Genomic DNA, 10808 nt, shown 5'->3' with positions numbered 1-10808 from the left:
GAGCTCCGGGCGGCCCCACAGCACCGCCGCCGGGCTGCGGCGCTGGAACCGGACCAATCCGGAATCGACGAGGGGCCGGGCAGGGGGCGGGGCCGCACCTGACGGCTCCCACTGGCCCCGCCTCCTGTGGCTCCGCCCCCTACGCCCGCGGTGCGGGCCTGGCGGCCATCTTGGTAAAGGGAGCCAAGGGCGGCCATCTTAGTAAAGGGGCGGTTTCTCTTTCGCTTCGCTTGCTCATTCATTCTGCAAATCTTTATGGAGCGCCCCTTGTGGGTTGAGCACCGGGGTCACAGCTTGGCGGTGCACAGCCTCTGCGCCGCTGGAGCCTCAGTTCATTTAGTCCACTTACAATCCAGCTATGCCGTGGCCCACAGGCCCAGCTGTTGGTGCTAAGACTAGAAATTGTCAAGGAGCATAATTACAGCCATTTATATTTCTACTCTGGGCTGTGGATTCCTAGTACAGAAGGTTTGTTGAAAACAATAGCCTTTTTAGAATGTTGTTAATGGGGCCGGTGCTGTGGTGTAACAGGTAAAGCCAGTCCTGCAGTGCTGGCATCCCATATGGGCACGGGTTCAAGACCCGGCTGCTCCACCTCCGATCCGGCCCTCTGCTGTGGCCTGGGAAAGCAGTGGAAAATGACCCAAGTGCTTGGGCCCCTGCACCCGCATGGGAGACCTGGAAGAAGCTCGTGGCTCTTGGCTTCAGATTGGCTCAGCTCTAGCCATTGAGGCTATTTGGGGAGTAAACCAGCAGATGGAAGATCTCTCTCTCTCTCTCTCTGCCTCTCCTTCTCTCTCTGTGTAACTCTGACTTAAAAAAATAAATGAATAAAATGTTAACAAGAGGTAAACAAAACTTGGGCAGTCCCTTCTCTTTGTTAGCCCTATGAATAAATTAATTGTAGAAATGAGTGCTTTGAGTGTCACGAACAAAGCAAACACATAACGGGGGGAGGGCAGACAGAAAGTGGAAGGGAAGAGCTGAAGCCAGCTGAGACCTGCAGGCAGCGTGGGCACAGCCAGAGGAACAGCACCTGCCAAGGTTCTGAGAGGGCAAAGAATGCAGGATCTTAACCCCCACCTCCCCACCACCCTCTTCACCTGTGGAAGTGCCGAGTTTAGGAAATAGGAAGAAAACATCCCAAACAGCTGATGCCGAGCCTTGGGCTGTGCCTCCTGCAAACCTATATAACCCAATGGCTCTCAGAATCACCTGGAAGGCCAGTTAACACAGGTGGTAGGGGGCAGTAGGTATTTGGCATAGCTGCTGAGATCCTACCTGAGATGCCCACATCCCATATCTAAGTACCTCGGTTTGATTGCCTGTTCTGGCTTCCTGCTGACACATATCCTGGGAGAAGGCAGGTGATGGCCAAGTATTTGGTCTGCCACCCCCATGGGAGACTAACTGTTGTGGGCATTTGGGAGTGAACCAGCAAATGGGAGCATGTTTATTTCTCTCTTTTTCTCTCTCTCCCCCTTTCTTTGTCTGCCATTCAAATAACTTAAAAATAAGTATTTTCTTTTTTTGACAGGCAGAGTGGACAGTGAGAGAGAGAGAGAGGTCTTCCTTTGCCTTTGGTTCACCCTCCAATGGTCACCGTGGCCGGCGCGCTGCGGCCGGCGCACCGCGCTGATCCGATGGCAAGGAGCCAGGTGCTTCTCCTGGTCTCCCATGGGGTGCAGGGCCCAAGCACTTGGGCCATCCTCCACTGCACTCCCTGGCCACAGCAGAGAGCTGGCCTGGAAGAGGGGCAACTGTGGGGAGCAATCCGGACTAGACTGAGTTACTGGAATTAAGACTTATTCTATGCATCTGCTCTCCCACAATATGGCGCTGGGAGAGAAGTAAACAGCTTCTGCACAGCTGCCTCCAGTTCAACCAATAAACTGTAGGACTTGCTCCTGATTGGAGGAGAGCAGCGTACTCGGCGTGTGGGCAGCCGAGTTGGGATTGGCAGAGGAGGACTGTAAAGGAGGAGAGAGCCGGCATGCGCCAGGAACATTTAAGGGAACACCTGTGCAGCCCCCAGAGAGCCGGCCGGCGGTGTGCCGCTCCCCTGCGGAAGTGGGGAATGTGGCCAGGGGGAACTGCCCTTCCACGGAGGTGGAAGGGACAGTAGCCAACCCGGGAAGAACCAGCAGCAAACCCGGGGAGGGCCGAGCAGACGAAAGAACAGCGCAGGGTCCTGTGTCGTTCCTCCACGAAGAGGGGGAGCGACAGGCAACCAGGACAGAATCCGGCGCCCAACCAGGACTAGAACCCGGTGTGCCAGCACCGCAAGGTGGAGGATTAGCCTATTGAGCCGCGGCACCGGCTAAGTATTTTCTTTAAGACATTCATTCGGTGTGTCTGGGATGGGGGCTAGTAGTCCACATTGCTAACCAGTTCCCAGGTCATGCTGATGCTACAGGTCCAGAGACCTCATTTGGAGAACCACTGATACTACTCACGTCAAAGGACAAAATGACAGTGAGTTTCATTTAAACAGCTCAGTTGGCTTTTATTGCAAGAACAGAATCTAGCAACATCTCATCCCATAAAACTGGGGGGAGAGGGGAGGTTCTGATGAGCAGGGCACAGGAGATTGGTTTTATAGGCAAAGATTGAAGAAAACAGAAACAGAAAACAAAAAGTGGATTGGTCCTTTCAAAGTTCTTTTTTCTGTAAAGATGAAAGCAGAGGGGACTTCCTTATCATGCAAACTAATTCTGGTTTGTTTGGGGATTTGGCTGTTATCTCTCTCCTGATTTCTCCAAAGATCAGATAACCTAGTTTCAGCTTTAATGACGTGGAACCTTATCATGAGTGACTCCATTTTGCTTTGGTCTGTTGGGCCTCAGGTAGGAGCTCAATCCAAACCAGCGGCCTCCCACAGATTTTATTTAACATTCATCACTACAGAAAGTGACAGCTTTCATTGATTCTTTTTTAAAATATGTAATTATTTGTATTTTGAATGACAGGGTTATAGAGACAGAGAGGGAAAGAGAGATCTTGCAGCCACTAGTTCACTCCTCAAATGGCTACAATAGCCAGGGCTGGTCCAGGAAGAAGCCGAGAGCCATGAGCTTCATCTTGGTCTCCCACATGGGCAGCAGGGACCCAAGCACTTGGGCCATCTTCTGCTGCTTTCCCAGGAACATTAACAGAGAGCTGAATCAAAAGCCAGGACTTGAACTGTCTCCCTCTCTCTGTCTGTAACTCTACCTCTCAAATAAATAAATAAAATCTTTTTAAAAAAAGATTAACTGTGAATACACATAAAACATCTAGCAGGAAAGACGTGTAATACATCCCAGCCATTATTATTTTCACCCCAAGGTAAAATGTTCATATGGGATTCTGGCATTGCAGGCTGAGACTTAACCCAGTGTTCCACAACACCAGCCCCTTCATTTATTTGACCAAATGTTTATTGTTGCCCACAAAGTGACAACCACTGTTCCAAGGATTCTGTGCTGAGCAAAACAGACATACATACACCCTTATGGAATTCAGAGACAAATTATTTACAACCATGATATAATACCTAATTAGTTATAACAGTTCTAAGAGCAATGAAAGGTAACTACAGACTACCATGAGAGAATGCTAACGTAGTTATGTGTTAACACAGCCAAGTGATCTAAGCCAATTTAGGGTTGAAATGGGGAGGAGGTCAGAAAGTAACAATTATTTCAGCAGGACCTGAAACAAGTCAGAATTCATTAGGTAAAGGGAGCGGGCATAGAACATTCTAGGCAGTAGAAAAGGCATGTAGCAGAGAAGCCATCTCAGTGAACACATGAATCAGAACAAAGTCCAAGTCACTAGTCCTTTCTTGGCTCAGTGAAGTAGGATTGGCGAAAGCATTAGGTTGAAATATGTCTGAAGCGGAATTCACGTCTCAAATTCACAACTTGGGGAGCGGGACAATTAGCTTAGTGCTGAAGATGCCAGTTCAGACATCATGTCCAACATCAGAGTACCTGGGTTCTCCGGCACCTGACTCTAGCTGCCAATGTAGACCCTGGGGAGCAGCAGGTAATGTAGTTAGGTTCCTGCCACCTACAGGGGACAACTGGATTGTGTTCCCAGCCCCAGCCCCAGCCCCAGCCCCAGATGTTGCGGACATTTGAGGAGTGAACTAATAGATAGGAGAGTGCTTTTGCTCTCTCTCCTCAAATGAACAAATAAATAAAGTCGTAAATACTCACAGGATGGGCATTGTGGCATAGCAGATTAAGTCGCCACTTGGGATACCCATATCCTATATCCTATATCCTATATCCTATATCCTATATCAGAGTGCCCATATCCTATATAAGAGTGCACCTCCAATTCTGGTTCAGCTTCCTACCAATGTACACCCAGAGAGGCAGCAGATGATGGTTCAAGTACTCACGCCCCCTGCCACCCACATGGGAGACCCAGATGGAGTTCCTGACTCGTAATTTCAGCCTGGGCCAGCCTGGGCTGTTGCAGGCATTTGAGATTTGGAGAGTGATTTTCTCTTTCTCCCTCTCCCTCTCCCTCTCCCTCTCCCTCTCCCTCTCCCTCTCCCTCTCCCTCTCCCTCTCCCTCTCCCTCTCCCTCTCCCTCTCCCTCTCCCTCTCCCTCTCCCTCTCCCTCTCCCTCTCCCTCTCCCTCTCCCTCTCCCTCTCCCTCTCCCTCTCCCTCTCCCTCTCCCTCTCCCTCTCCCTCTCCCTCTCCCTCTCCCTCTCCCTCTCCCTCTCCCTCTCCCTCTCCCTCTCCCTCTCCCTCTCCCTCTCCCTCTCCCTCTCCCTCTCCCTCTCCCTCTCCCTCTCCCTCTCCCTCTCCCTCTCCCTCTCCCTCTCCCTCTCCCTCTCCCTCTCCCTCTCCCTCTCCCTCTCCCTCTCCCTCTCCCTCTCCCTCTCCCTCTCCCTCTCCCTCTCCCTCTCCCTCTCCCTCTCCCTCTCCCTCTCCCTCTCCCTCTCCCTCTCCCTCTCCCTCTCCCTCTCCCTCTCCCTCTCCCTCTCCCTCTCATAAACAAATAATACAATTCACTAGCAGAGTTATCTTAAAGTGACTATGGAAGTCTTGGTTCCCTCACTGTGTAACTGGGTAACAGAAATTCAACTCAAATCCCTGAGAGGTGTGCCTTTGACTCATAGCTTCCATAACGGGGCTTCCAGAGATGGGGCAGCTTCAGGCCTGTTGTGATGTGATGGGAGCCCGGGATTCATTCTGCCAGGAATTTCTTGGCTGTGCTCTCCTCCACGTATCAGGCTTGTCCTCAGAATGGCTGCCAGGAACATCCGGGAAGCAAACCCCACCATTCTCTCCCCTTGTTACGTCCTCTCTCACTGCAACACACTTTATCCTACAGGACCTCACTGGCCCAGATCCACCCATCTGTGACCTAGTCATAGTGAAGGAAGATGGACTTGCTATGATTAGCTAGAAAACTCTTCTCTGGAGTTGCTTCAGTTCCTCGAATGAGCTGTTCATTATATCTCCATCGCCAGGCTGGGTTGAAGATTAACTTTGGGGCTGGCGCTGTGGTGTAGTGGGCTAAGCCTCTATCTGCAGTACTGGCATCCAATATGGGCAAGGGTTCAAGCCCCAACTGCTCCACTTCCGATCTAGCTCTCTGTTATGGCCTGGGAAAGCAGTGGAAGATAGCCCAAGTACTTGGACCTCTGCACCGTCTTGGGAGACCTAGAAGTTCCTGGCCCCTGGCTTCAGACCAGCCCAGCTCCAACCATTGCAACCATGTGGGGAGTGAAATAACAGATGGAAGACCTCTCTCTCCCTCTCTGCCTCTGACTCTTTGAAACTCTGCCTTTCGAATAAATACATAAATCTTTAACAACAACAACAGAAATACCAAAGTATTATGTATTTATAAAGACTTGGGTATTTTGTTATAGCAGCACAAAGCAGACTTTGCAATCTCAGTTTCTTCATCCATAAAATGGGAATAATACTTACCTGGCTGAATAGGGAACTGCATTAGTCGCCTTCTATCAGACTTTCAAATGAGGATTTGAAGAATTGACAAGGGAGGCTACTTAAGAACGTTTACAAAGGCTAATGCAGAAGCCCCATTCTGGAAAGAGCAGGCCTATCAATGTTCCCAAGCCTGGTGGAACAGATAGAGAGAATTGTTTGCGAGTAGCCAAGAGGGCAGCCAGTCACCGCATAACAACGTTTTGGCCCCAGTGACAAACCTGCTGGCGGTCTGTTGAGGGTCGAGCAGGACTCGTCTCCCCCAAACTCATACAGATGTTCAAACTCTGATGTCTTCATGTTAGCGGCTGATGGAGTGAGGGTGCAGACCTAACTGTGGCCAGCAGGTGGGTCTGGTGGGAGGGGTTCAGGTAACTGGGGGCGTGCCCTCAGAGGATGGTTCTCTGAAAGAGCTGATTTTGTTTTGAGTTCAAGTTCAGCCTAGCCGCTCTCCCTCCGCTTCCTGGCTCACCGTGTGATCACGCCTCCGCACTCTCCAAGACCAGCTGCCACAGACGCCGCCCACTACACCACCTGATCCTGAACTCCAACCTCCAAACTATAAGGTGAAATCAACCCAGCCCCCGCAAGAAGCTCCTCTCCGGTATGTACAGTTAGAGTAACAGACAATGAACTAATACGTGGTCCCATGGAGTATAATGCAGCTGCAGAGCTGATGGTGCCTAGCGGAGTCAGGGCATCAGAACGTCACAGCACAATACATTACCCACACGTGTGTGGTGGTGCTGATGTAAAAGAAGCGCACCGTGCTGCCAATCTTATGCAGCTATAGCACATGCAGTTACACGCTCTGCATCACACTTGATCATGACCGTGAATGACCATGTTCCTCTCCTGTACTCCAGCTTCTATAAAAAGCTTGCAGTAAAGAGGTGTGCAATGGTAGGCCAGAGGAAGCCTCAGGCATCTTGTGGGCATCATGTCTCTTTTCAAAAACTCCTTTCATTTTTTAAGGATTATTCATGGGGCTGGCACTATGGCTTAGCGGGTAAAGCTGCCACCTGCAGTGCCAGCATCCCAAGGTTCAAGTCCCAGCTACTCCACTTCTGATCCAGCTCTCTGCTATGGCCTTAGAAGGCAGTAGAAGATGATCCCAAGTCCTTGGACCCGTGTGGGAGACCTGGAAGAAGCTCCTGGCTCCTGGCTTCGGATCAGCACAGTTCCAGCCATTGCAACCATCTAGGGAGTAAATCAGCAGATGGAAGTCTCCCTCTCCCTCTCTCTCTCTCTCTCACTCTCACTCTCTGCCTCTCTATAACTCTGCTTTTCAAATCAATACATAAATCTTTTTTAAAAGAGATTGTTTATTTTTAAAATATTGATTGATTGATTGATTTGAAAGGCATGGTTACAGAGAGACAGACAGACAGACAGAGATCTTCCATCTGCTGGTTCACTCCCCAGATGGCTGCAACAACCCAGGGCTAGGCTGGGTTAGGCTGAATGAAGAAGCCAGGCTGTCCATCTGGGTCTCCCACATGTGTGTCAGGGGCCCAAGGACTTGGATCATCAAGGGCTGCTTTCCCAACTGAATTAGCAGGAGCTGGATTGGAAGTGGAGCAGCTGGGGGTTGAACCAGCGCCCATCTGGGATGGTGGTGTTGCAAGCAGCAGCTTAACCTGTTGCACCACAATGCCAACTCCAATTCATTTGTTGTTACTTGTTTGAAAGACAGACAGAGAGAGAGAGAGAGAGAGAGAGAGAGAGAGATTCCATCTAGTGGTTCTCTCCCCAAATGCCTGTATGCTCACAACAGTTGGGACTTGGTCAGGACGAAGCCAGGAGCCAGGAACTCTATCCAGGTCTTGCACGTGGGTGACAAGGACCCAAGTACTTGAGACCTCATCTACTGCCACTCAGGGTGCACAGCAGCAGGAAGCCGGACTGGAATCAGAGGTGGAACCGGATCCTAGGCACTCCAATACGGGATGCAGGTGTCCCAGGGAGTGGCTCCGCCCCCTGGGCCACAAGGCCCACCCCTCACCACATCACTGAGCACAGTGCTCATGGATGCTTCACTGCATGGATGCAGTGAAGCGGAAGGAAGCAGAGGGCTTCATGTCAAGGGAAACAAATCAGACTCAGAAGGACAAACACCGCACGCTCTCTCTCACATGCAGAAGCTAGAAAATAAAAATGTCAATCTGAAAGTAGAACAGTGATTGCTAGAGGCTGCGAGACCTGAGAGGAAGGGGACAGAGGGGGATGGGATAGTGCCGGAACGTGATTGGTTTGGGAGAATAAGTTGCAGTGCTCGGAGGCACAGCACAGTGACTAGTACCAACCTAGTGTAACAGCTAGAGGAGAGTTGAACAGCTCAAGGAGAGGGGAAAGGTACCCACTTGGATTTGATCAGTACACAGTGCATTTTCTTGTTGAGATGTCACACTGCACCCATAGAAATGTACAAGTATTGTTAATCAAAGAAGTGTTTTTTTTTTTTTAATATTTAAGGGGAGGCCAGCTTTGAGGCGCAGTGGGTTAAGATGTCATCTGTAATGGCAGAATCTGGTTTGAGTTCTGGCTGCTCCACCTCCAATCCAGCTCTCTGCTATGGCCTGGGAAAGCAGTAGAAGATGGCCCAAGTTCTTGGGCCCCTGCACCCACTGGGAGACCAGGAAGAAGCTCCTGGCTCCTGGCTTCAGATCGGTGTGGCCCCGGCCACTGCAGCCATTTGGGGAGTGAACCAGCAGGTGGAAGATTTGCTCTCTCTCTCTCTCTCTCTAACTCTACCTTTTTAAAAAGATTTATTTGTTTATCTGAAAGGTAGAGTTACAGAGAGAGAGAGAGAGAATGAGAGACAGAGAGGTCTTCCATTTCTGGTTCCCTCCCAAATGGCTGCAATGACCGGAGGTGGGCTGATTCATTTGAAGCCAGGAGCCAGAAGCTTCTTCCAGGTCTCCCACATGGGTGCAGAGGCCCAAGCACCTGGGCCATCTTCTGCTCCTTTCCTAGGCCACAGCAAAGAGCTGGATCAGAACTGGAGCAGCGAGGACTCGAACCGAAAGGAGCTGGTATTTTGTCGAGTGGATGAGACACCCACAGCCCATATTAGAGTAGCTGGGTTCTATTTCCGGTTTCAGATCTTGACTCTGGCTTCCTACCAATGCAAAGCTTGGGCAACAGGAGGGGCAACTCAAGCAGTAGGGTTCCTGCCATCCATGTGGGAGACCCAGACTGAGTGTCCAGCTCCCAGCTTCTGCTTGGCCCTCTCTTTCTCTTACCCTCCTACCCTTCCTCCCTCTCTCCCCACGTCCCTCAAATAAATATAAATAGAAAACTCAAAAAATAAGATCAAAAATTAAAGCTGATATGGTGGTACAGTGGGTTAAGCCGCTGCTTGTGAGACCAGCATCCCATTCCCAGAGTGCCAGTTTGTGTACCAGCTGCTCTGCTTCTGACCCTGCTCCCTGCTAATGCACCTGGGAAGGCAGCAGAAAATGACCCAAGTGCTTGGGCTCCTGCACCCACGTGGGAGACTAAGATGGAGTTCCTGGCTCCTGTCTGTGGCCTGGAACAGGCCTGGCTGTTGAGGCCATCTGGGGAGTGAACCACCGGATGCAAGATTCTCGCTCTCTCTCCCCTCTCTCTGTCTCTCTCTTACACACACACACACACTCCACTTTTCAAATAAATAAATAAATCTTTTACCAAAAAATGTTTTGAAAAGGTTTAAGTAAATGGATATATCCATCAACCTAATTTAATCATCACTCATTGAATATATGCATTGAATTATCAACACTAAAATATGTACAACAAAACAATAGAAGAATTTTTAAAAGAAGAAAGCACAACTTGTTTGCAATCCTAAAAAAAGCTATATAAATGAATAAACAAACAAGAGGCTGTATTGATGAAAGACCGGCCCAAACCTCCTGGAATTGGGGATGTACTAAGATGCTCGCACAACAATGAAATCACCCAGTGACACAGCTCTCAGAGCGCATCCTGCTCAGTAAGCGGCCCATGACTCACACTGACCCCACTCCTCCCTCTCTCTATCTCCTGCTAGACACCCCTCACAGGATAAATCCTCCCTTATGCCCGAGAGCATGAAGCCTGGTGCTAGAGGGTGACTCCGGGCTACAGACAGACACCCAGCAGACGGCCATTCCTGCACCCACGCTGGGGTGTTTCGGCATCTGTGCCCGCCATAGGAAAAGCTGCCCGGTAAGTTTGAGCCACTCAGTATGAATGACTAGTTCTATCCCAGGCTCCTGTTCCTCTACAAGGCCACCAAGCTAGATGCCTTCTGGCTCTCTGGGACTATCAGGCTCTTTCACACCTCTGAGCCCATGCTTATGTTTTTCCACCATTCACGTTGTCCTTTTCCTCATCCCTTTCTCTTCCTTTCAAGTTCTTACTCATCCTGAAGACTCATCTGCAATGTCCCCTACTCAGCGCCCTTCTCATGGAAAAAAAGATTGCTAAAGACTTACCTAGGGGCCTGCGCTGTGACATAGCGGGTTAAGCTGCCGCCTGCAGTGCCAGCATCCCATATGGGCACTGGTTCGAGTTCTGGCTGCTCCACTTCTGATCCAGCTCTCTGCTATGGCCTGGGAAAGCAGCAGAGGATGACCCAAGTGCTTGGGCCCCTGCACCCATGTGGGAGACCCAGAAGAAGCTCCTGGCTCCTGGCTTTGAATCAGCCCAGATCCAGCTGTTGTGGCCATTTGGGGAGTGAACCAGTAAATGGAAGAGCCCATCTCCCTCTCCCTCCCTCTCCCCCTCCCCCTCTCCCTCTCCCTCCTCCTCCCTCTCTCCCCCCCTCTCCCTCTCCCTCTCCCTCTCCCTCTCCCTCTCTCTCTCCCTCTCCATAACTCTGC

General features: G+C 50.5%; 1 long non-coding RNA gene across 1 annotated transcript; it reads left to right on the top strand.

Annotated features, from left to right (window-relative positions):
* The first annotated feature begins 1975 nt into the window (after positions 1 to 1975).
* On the top strand, positions 1976 to 10146 carry LOC149120522 (uncharacterized). Its single transcript, XR_016225762.1, has 3 exons — positions 1976 to 2475; positions 6388 to 6562; positions 9995 to 10146. It is a non-coding gene; the product is annotated as an uncharacterized LOC149120522 (long non-coding RNA).
* The last annotated feature ends 662 nt before the right edge of the window (positions 10147 to 10808 follow it).

Source organism: Oryctolagus cuniculus, chromosome 19 (assembly GCF_051225735.1).
Source record: "Oryctolagus cuniculus isolate XC-2025 breed Fujian yellow rabbit chromosome 19, ASM5122573v1, whole genome shotgun sequence".
Taxonomy (NCBI): domain Eukaryota; kingdom Metazoa; phylum Chordata; class Mammalia; order Lagomorpha; family Leporidae; genus Oryctolagus; species Oryctolagus cuniculus.
The sequence above is the reverse complement of the archived record's forward strand: the minus strand, read 5'-3'. Positions and strand labels throughout refer to the sequence as shown.